Source organism: Cherax quadricarinatus, chromosome 29 (assembly GCF_038502225.1).
Source record: "Cherax quadricarinatus isolate ZL_2023a chromosome 29, ASM3850222v1, whole genome shotgun sequence".
Lineage (NCBI taxonomy): Eukaryota > Metazoa > Arthropoda > Malacostraca > Decapoda > Parastacidae > Cherax > Cherax quadricarinatus.
Window position 1 is genome coordinate 19,843,246 of NC_091320.1, and position 9,348 is coordinate 19,852,593.

General features: G+C 44.0%; 1 pseudogene; it reads right to left on the reverse strand.

Annotated features, from left to right (window-relative positions):
* Positions 1 to 6,597: 6,597 nt before the first annotated feature.
* LOC138853409 (probable ATP-dependent RNA helicase DDX5 pseudogene) lies at positions 6,598 to 8,409 on the reverse strand (annotated as a pseudogene).
* Between the last annotated feature and the right edge of the window lie 939 nt (positions 8,410 to 9,348).

Here is a 9,348-nt window from a genome sequence, read left to right on the forward strand (position 1 = left end):
TGACCAGAACTGAGATTTTTGGTCTCATTTGTGATCACAACCAGTTATGTCATGCAGTTATGTCATGCAGTTATGTCATGCAGTTATGTCATGCAGTTATGTCATGCAGTTATGTCATGCAGTTATGTCATGCAGTTATGTCATGCAGTTATGTCATGCAGTTATGTCATGCAGTTATGTCATGCAGTTATGTCATGCAGTTATGTCATGTAGTTTTGTCATGCAGTTTTGTCATGTAGTTTTGTCATGCAGTTTTGTCATGCAGTTTTGTCATGCAGTTTTGTCATGCAGTTTTGTCATGCAGTTTTGTCATGTAGTTTTGTCATGCAGTTTTGTCATGCAGTTTTGTCATGCAGTTTTGTTATGCAGTTTTGTCATGCAGTTTTGTCATGCAGTTTTGTTATGCAGTTTTGTCATGTAGTTTTGTCATGCAGTTTTGTCATGCAGTTTTGTCATGTAGTTTTGTCATGCAGTTTTGTCATGTAGTTTTGTCATGCAGTTTTGTCATGCAGTTTTGTTATGCAGTTTTGTCATGCAGTTTTGTCATGCAGTTTTGTCATGCAGTTTTGTTATGCAGTTTTGTTATGCAGTTTTGTCATGCAGTTTTGTCATGCAGTTTTGTCATGCAGTTTTGTTATGCAGTTTTGTCATGCAGTTTTGTTATGCAGTTTTGTTATGCAGTTTTGTCATGCAGTTTTGTCATGCAGTTTTGTCATGCAATTTTGTCATGCAGTTTTGTTATGCAGTTTTGTCATGCAGTTTTGTCATGCAGTTTTGTCATGCAGTTTTGTCATGCAGTTTTGTTATGCAGTTTTGTTATGCAGTTTTGTCATGCAGTTTTGTCATGCAGTTTTGTCATGCACTTTTGTTATGCAGTTTTGTCATGCAGTTTTGTCATGCAGTTTTGTTATGCAGTTTTGTCATGCAGTTTTGTCATGCAGTTTTGTCATGCAGTTTTGTCATGCAGTTTTGTCATGCAGTTTTGTCATGCAGTTTTGTTATGCAGTTTTGTTATGCAGTTTTGTCATGCAGTTTTGTCATGCAGTTTTGTCATGCAGTTTTGTCATGCAGTTTTGTCATGCAGTTTTCTTATGCAGTTTTGTCATGCAGTTTTGTTATGCAGTTTTGTCATGCAGTTTTGTTATGTAGTTTTGTCATGCAGTTTTGTCATGCAGTTTTGTTTTGCAGTTTTGTCATGCAGTTTTGTTACGCAGTTTTGTCATGCAGTTTTGTCATGCAGTTTTGTCATGCAGTTTTGTCATGCAGTTTTGTCATGCAGTTTTGTCATGCAGTTTTGTTATGCAGTTTTGTTATGCAGTTTTGTCATGCAGTTTTGTCATGCAGTTTTGTCATGCAGTTTTGTCATGCAGTTTTGTTATGCAGTTTTGTCATGCAGTTTTGTCATGCAGTTTTGTCATGCAGTTTTGTCATGCAGTTTTGTCATGCAGTTTTGTTATGCAGTTTTGTTATGCAGTTTTGTCATGCAGTTTTGTTATACAGTTTTGTTATGCAGTTTTGTCATGCAGTTTTGTTATGCAGTTTTGTTATGCAGTTTTGTCATGCAGTTTTGTTATGCAGTTTTGTCATGCAGTTTTGTTATGCAGTTTTGTTATGCAGTTTTGTCATGCAGTTTTGTTATGCAGTTTTGTTATGCAGTTTTGTCATGCAGTTTTGTTATGCAGTTTTGTCATGCAGTTTTGTTATGCAGTTTTGTTATGCAGTTTTGTCATGCAGTTTTGTTATGCAGTATTAGGATTTTCCAAACTGTACTGAAACTGAACTGCCAGCTTCTCTAAGTGTAACATTAACCTGGTCAACTCGTCCCTCTAATCAAACTCACTTTTATCTAGCCACTTGTTCCTGCGTCGTCCGGTTCATTTATGTAGATCTTGAACAACACTGGTCTTAGTGAGCCAGACACACGGGCGACATTTTGGTATTTTGGTTGTAGAGACATTTATCCTGCTCAGCAGCCTTCTTCTGTAGAGAAACATAGCTGACTTAAATACTGGAGACAACAGGGTGTATTGGGGAGATAGAGATGAGGTGGTCAGTCTCTCAGCCTTGAAGAAGTGGTCAGTCTCTCAGCCTTGAAGAAGAGGTGGTCAGTCTCTCAGCCTTGAAGAAGAGGTGGTCAGTCTCTCAGCCTTGAAGAAGTGGTCAGTCTCTCAGCCTTGAAGAAGTGGTCAGTCTCTCAGCCTTGAAGAGGTGGTCAGTCCTTCATCCTTGGTTAGTTGATTGGTTAATTGGTCTTACATTCTATGGACACAGGAGAGTCGTTAAGGCTGCATATCACCTGTTCACCACCAATCAAAAATTCTCATATCTCAAATACGGGCGTATAAGGATCCAACTAAATTTTAAGTGCATATTAACAGAGATGTATATCTCTTCACGATTATATGCGCTGTTTCTCTCAGTGTACACGTCCAGAGAGCTGTACTCATCTGAATATATACAAAATGCTTGGTAAGTGCTCAGCTCCGTATCTTCACATTTCATCGATGCAATTGAGGTGAACTCCACCAAGACTGAGGGACTGACTACCTCAAACTTACCTCCCTTTCAGACAGGGTGACTGATCACTTCATATCTACATCTCTGAGATTTCTGCTTTCTCTTCTATATTTTGACTGAAGAAGACTGCTGCACAAGCGAAACGTTTCAGCTATAAAACCACTCAATTGTTGTACCTGTGTGTTATTCACCTACTGGCCAATGCTATAAAGATACTCGGAACCAATGATCGAGCAAGAAACGTGCAGAGATGTCCTCTGCACCAAGGTACCATAGTGCTGCTCTCTTACACAAGCATCTTTATATAATGATATACACGAATAACTGTAACGTCTTCTATGTGCGGGTTATGTGTGCATCCTAGTATTGTGACCTTTTATTAATAATGCTAAATAAATGTGCTAGTCGCCCTTGTGTTGATGTCATCCACACCTAGTAAGGAAAATGTCAGTCATCCACTTCTAGAAAGGAAAATGATAGTCATCCACTTCTAGAAGGGAAATGATAGTCATCCAAATCTAGTTAGGCAAATGTTAGTCATCCACTTCTAGTAGGGAAATGATAGTCATCCACATCTAGTAAAGAAAATGATAGTCATCCACTTCTAGTAGAGAAAATGATAGTCATCCACTTCTAGCAGAGAAAATGATGGTCATCCACTTCTAGTAGAGAAAATGATAGTCATCCACTTCTAGCAGAGAAAATGATAGTCATCCACTTCTAGTAGAGAAAATGATAGTCATCCACTTCTAGTAGAGAAAATGATAGTCATCCACTTCTAGTAGAGAAAATGATAGTCATCCACTTCTAGTAGAGAAAATGATAGTCATCCACTTCTAGTAGAGAAAATGATAGTCATCCACTTCTAGCAGAGAAAATGATAGTCATCCACTTCTAGCAGAGAAAATGATAGTCATCCACTTCTAGCAGAGAAAATGATAGTCATCCACTTCTAGCAGAGAAAATGATAGTCATCCACTTCTAGCAGAGAAAATGATAGTCATCCACTTCTAGCAGAGAAAATGATAGTCATCCACTTCTAGCAGAGAAAATGATAGTCATCCACTTCTAGCAGAGAAAATGATAGTCATCCACTTCTAGCAGAGAAAATGATAGTCATCCACTTCTAGCAGGGAAACAATTTCGTCATTCACCCCAAATGGCAACCATTTTCCTTCTAAATTTATCTAAAATTCTAAATTCAGTTATTGACGGGAAAAACAATAATTTCACCGGTTTTTTTAATATATCATTTTGGATCGCAGTTTGAGTGAATATATTACTTGCGATTCGAAACAAAATTCATTTATTTAAAAAAAATGTGAAAGAAAAAATATGTCTGTACACGTTGATGTGAATCAGTGGGTTGACTGCAGCTTAATTTGTTTGGTGTCAGCTGATGTTGTGATACCAGGAGTACCGCTGTGACCCATGTGATACCAGGAGTACCACTGTGACCCATGTGATACCAGGAGTACCGCTGTGACCCATGTGGTACCAGGAGTACCGCTGTGACCCATGTGATACCAGGAGTACCGCTGTGACCCATGTGATACCAGGAGTACCACTGTGACCCATGTGATACCAGGAGTACCGCTGTGACCCATGTGGTACCAGGAGTACCGCTGTGACCCATGTGATACCAGGAGTACCACTGTGACCCATGTGATACCAGGAGTACCACTGTGACCCATGCGATACCAGGTGTACGACTGTGACCAATGTGATACCAGGAGTACCACTGTGACCCATGTGATACCAGGAGTACCACTGTGATCCATGCGATATCAGGAGTACCACTGTGACCCATGCGATACCAGGAGTACCACTGTGACCCATGTGATACCAGGAGTACCGCTGTGACCCATGTGATACCAGGAGTACCACTGTGACCCATGTGATACCAGGAGTACCACTGTGACCCATGTGATACCAGGAGTACCACTGTGACCCATGTGATACCAGGAGTACCGCTGTGACCCATGTGATACCAGGAGTACCACTGTGACCCATGCGATACCAGGAGTACCACTGTGACCCATGTGATACCAGGAGTACCACTGTGACCAATGTGATACCAGGAGTACCACTGTGACCCATGTGATACCAGGAGTACCGCTGAGACCCATGTGATACCAGGAGTACCACTGTGACCCATGCGATACCAGGTGTACCACTGTGACCAATGTGATACCAGGAGTACCACTGTGACCCATGTGATACCAGGAGTACCACTGTGACCCATGCGATACCAGGAGTACCACTGTGACCCATGCGATACCAGGAGTACCACTGTGACCCATGTGATACCAGGAGTACCGCTGTGACCCATGTGATACCAGGAGTACCACTGTGACCCATGTGATACCAGGAGTACCACTGTGACCCATGTGATACCAGGAGTACCACTGTGACCCATGTGATACCAGGAGTACCGCTGTGACCCATGTAATACCAGGAGTACCACTGTGACCCATGCGATACCAGGAGTACCACTGTGACCCATGTGATACCAGGAGTACCACTGTGACCAATGTGATACCAGGAGTACCACTGTGACCCATGTGATACCAGGAGTACCGCTGTGACCCATGTGATACCAGGAGTACCACTGTGACCCATGCGATACCAGGAGTACCACTGTGACCCATGTGATACCAGGAGTACCGCTGTGACCCATGTGATACCAGGAGTACCACTGTGACCCATGCGATACCAGGAGTACCACTGTGACCCATGTGATACCAGGAGTACCACTGTGACCCATGTGATACCAGGAGTACCACTGTGACCCATGTGATACCAGGAGTACCACTGTGACCCATGTGATACCAGGAGTACCGCTGTGACCCATGTAATACCAGGAGTACCACTGTGACCCATGCGATACCAGGAGTACCACTGTGACCCATGTGATACCAGGAGTACCGCTGTGACCCATGTGACTGTACCATGGATACCAGGAGTACCTATGACCCTGATGTACCGCTGTGACCCATGTGATACCAGGAGTACCACTGTGACCCATGTGATACCAGGAGTACCACTGTGACCCATGTGATACCAGGAGTACCACTGTGACCCATGTGATACCAGGAGTACCACTGTGACCAATGTGATACCAGGAGTACCACTGTGACCCATGTGATACCAGGAGTACCACTGTGACCCATGTGATACCAGGAGTACCACTGTGACCAATGTGATACCAGGAGTACCACTGTGACCCATGCGATACCAGGAGTGCCGGTGTGACCCCATGTGAAACCAGGAGTACCAGTGTGATCCACGTGATACCAGGAGTACCACTGTGGCCCATGTGATGCCAGGAGTACCAGTGTGACCCAAGTGATACCAGGAGTAACAGTGTGACCCATGTGTTATCAGGAGTTCCACTGTGACCCATGTGATACCAGGAGTACCAGTGTGACCCATGTGATACCAGGAGTATCAGTGTGACCCATGTGATACCAGGAGTACCAGTGTGACCAAAGTGATATCAGGAGTATCAGTGTGACCCAAGTGTTATCAGGAGTTCCACTGCGACCTATGTGATACCAGGAGTACCAGTGTGACCCATGTGATACCAGGAGTACCAGTGTGACCCATGTGATACCAGGAGTATCAATGTGACCCATGTGATACCTGGAGTAGCAGTGTGACTCATGTGATACCAGGAGTATCGCTATGACCCATGTGATTGTTACGAGAATGGCCATACCCGTTTTATTTTATAATAGGATATGCCCCTTTATTTTATATTATATATGTTAAGGCTAATATTAATGCTAATATTGTATTATATTATGTTTTGTTAGGCTTTAATATTCTTATTTCCATGTAGTGGGAAGCCACTAGGTTAAGTGCCGGTTAGCAGTTCATGTACTGAGGTCTCCCCCAGTCACTTGACCAACTTGACGTCGGCTTACTACTCAGTGGTACCGTCAGTAGGTTCACCACCCTTGTTCTGAGTAGCTTTACAGTACTCGCTGAGATTAGGTCCTCCACACTCACTCTGACTAGCACTCCCACTTCCAGTCCGAGCTTGCATAGCCAAGGGAACATACCTCACTCGGTTATTCATTGACCTATCATAAGAGATTGTCTATCAGGCCGAATCTGATCTACAATTTTTCGGATCTGTGCCTCAAAACCCATAACCAGCATGCGGTCAGCCTCATCTAACACCAGGTATGTTGTACGCCGTAGATTCGTCTTTCCAGCTTCAAGGAAGTCAATAAGACGTCCAGGTGTAGCAATACATATCTCTCTCAAGATCACGAATCTGTGGTCCCTTAGGTGCACCTCCAAATACACACGTGGATCGGATCTTTGAGGAGGTCCCATAGTCCTGTGCAACTGTTAAGATCTGCTGTACAAGTTCTCTGGTGGGAGCCAGAATAAGTGCTATTGGACCATCGCCTCTCACTAAATACGGCTGGTGATTTATATGAATAATTGCTGGTAGAATGTATCCTAATGTTTTACCAGAACCAGTCTGGGCAATGCTAACGAAGTCCCTGCCCTGTAGTGAAATAGGCCATCCTTGACCTTGAATAGGAGTGGGTTGTTCATAACCTTGTCTTCTGATTTCAGCCATTACATAATCTGAGAAATTATAATCACTGAAGTATTGGATGGGGTTTGGGATGTTTTTTCCTCTTAGTGTAACATCCTTTTCATGTCTATATTTTCAACTTCATAAGCTGGTCGATTGAGAACTGTTGGTGTGGACTGATAGAAGTTCTTCTCGAAGGGAATCAGTCTGGACAGGTCCCACCTCGGCTTCCGAAGACGCTCGTCTGGCGTAAACAGGCCATATGTTCAACAAGAATGCTACCTTAACACTCTACCATACCATTGGAGAAGGTTAAGAAGACGAGTTTTGTAACAAATGGGGGCCTGTCCGGGAGCACAAAAAACATACTTTTTTAAATCTTCATTAGTAATTTTTTAACATAAAATAAGAGCATTTTTTGGTATCATTTTTCTTTGGTACAGAATTATCACATTTACAAAGAAACAATGTCACAAACACGACTATCCTTTACTGACATAGTAGAACTATCAACCGACATAAAAGAATACAAATATCACACGAGACCCGTGTCATAATCTATCTTCCAAACTTATCTGAAGTCTCTTGCAGAAAAGAGAAATATTAAAAGAGCTTAACAAGAGCAAATGAGTGCCCTGAGCCAGCTCCTATAATTTGTGTGACCCATGTGCTACCAGGAGTACCAGTGTGACCCATGTGTTACCAGGAGTACCAGTGTGACCCATGTGATACCAGGAGTGCCAGTGTGACCCATGTGATACCAGGAGTGCCAGTGTGACCCATGTGATATCAGGAGTACAAGTGTGACCCATGTGATACCAGGAGTACCAGTGTGACCCATGTGATACCAGGAGTGCCAGTGTGATCCATGTGAAACCAGGAGTACCAGTGTGACCCATGTGATACCAGGAGTGCCAGTGTGACCCATGTGATACCAGGAGTGCCAGTGTGACCCATGTGATACCAGGAATACCAGAGTGACCCATGTGATACCAGGAGTACCAGTGTGACCCATGTGATACCAGGAGTGCCAGTGTGACCCATGTGATACCAGGAGTACCAGTGTGACCCATGTGATACCAGGAGTTCCAGTGTGACCCATGTGATACCAGGAGTACCAGTGTGACCCATGTGATACCAGGAGTGCCAGTGTGACCCATGTGATACCAGGAGTACCAGTGTGACCCATGTGATACCAGGAGTTCCAGTGTGACCCATGTGATACCAGGAGTACCAGTGTGACCCATGTGATACCAGGAGTGCCAGTGTGACCCATGTAATACCAGGAGTACCAGTGTGACCCATGTGATACCAGGAGTGCCAGTGTGACCCATATGATACCAGGAGTACCAGTGTGACCAATGTGATATCAGGAGTATCGCTATGACCCATGTGATACCAGGAGTACCAGTGTGACCTATGTGATACCAGGAGTATCGCTATGACCCATGTGATACCAGGAGTACCAGTGTGACCCATGTGATACCAGAAGTATCAGTATGACCCTTCTGATACCAGGAGTGCCAGTGTGACCCATGTGATACCAGGAGTATCGCTATGACCCATGTGACACCAGGAGTACCAGTGTGACCCATGTGATACCAGGAGTATCAGTATGACCCTTGTGATACCAGGAGTTCCAGTGTGACCCATGTGATACCAGGAGTATCAGTGTGCCCCATGTGATACCAAGAGTACCAGTGTGCCCCATGTGATACCAGGAGTATCAGTGTGGTCCATGTGATACCAGGAGTATCAGTGTGACGCATGTGATACCAGGTGTACCAGTGTGACCCATGTGATACCAGGAGTATCAGTGTGACCCATGTGATACCAGGAGTATCAGTGGGACCCATGTGGTACTAGGAGTATTAGTGTGACCCTTGTGATACCAGGAGTGCCAGTGTGACCCATGTGATACCAAGAGTATCAGTGTGCCCTATGTGATACCAGGAGTACCAGTGTGCCCCATGTGATACCATGAGCATCAGTGTGACCCATGTGATACAAAGAGTACCAGTGAGACCCATGTGATACCATGAGTATCAGTGTGTCCCATGTGATGCCAGGAGTATCAATGTGACCCATGTGATACCAGTAGTACCAGTGTGACCCATGTGATACCAGGAGTACCAGTGTCACCAATATGATTCCAGGAGTACCAGCATGACCCATGTGATACCAGGAGTGCCAGTGTGACCCATGTTATACCTGGAGTGCCAGTGTGACCCATGTGATACCAGGAGGACCAGTGTGACCCATGTGATACCAGG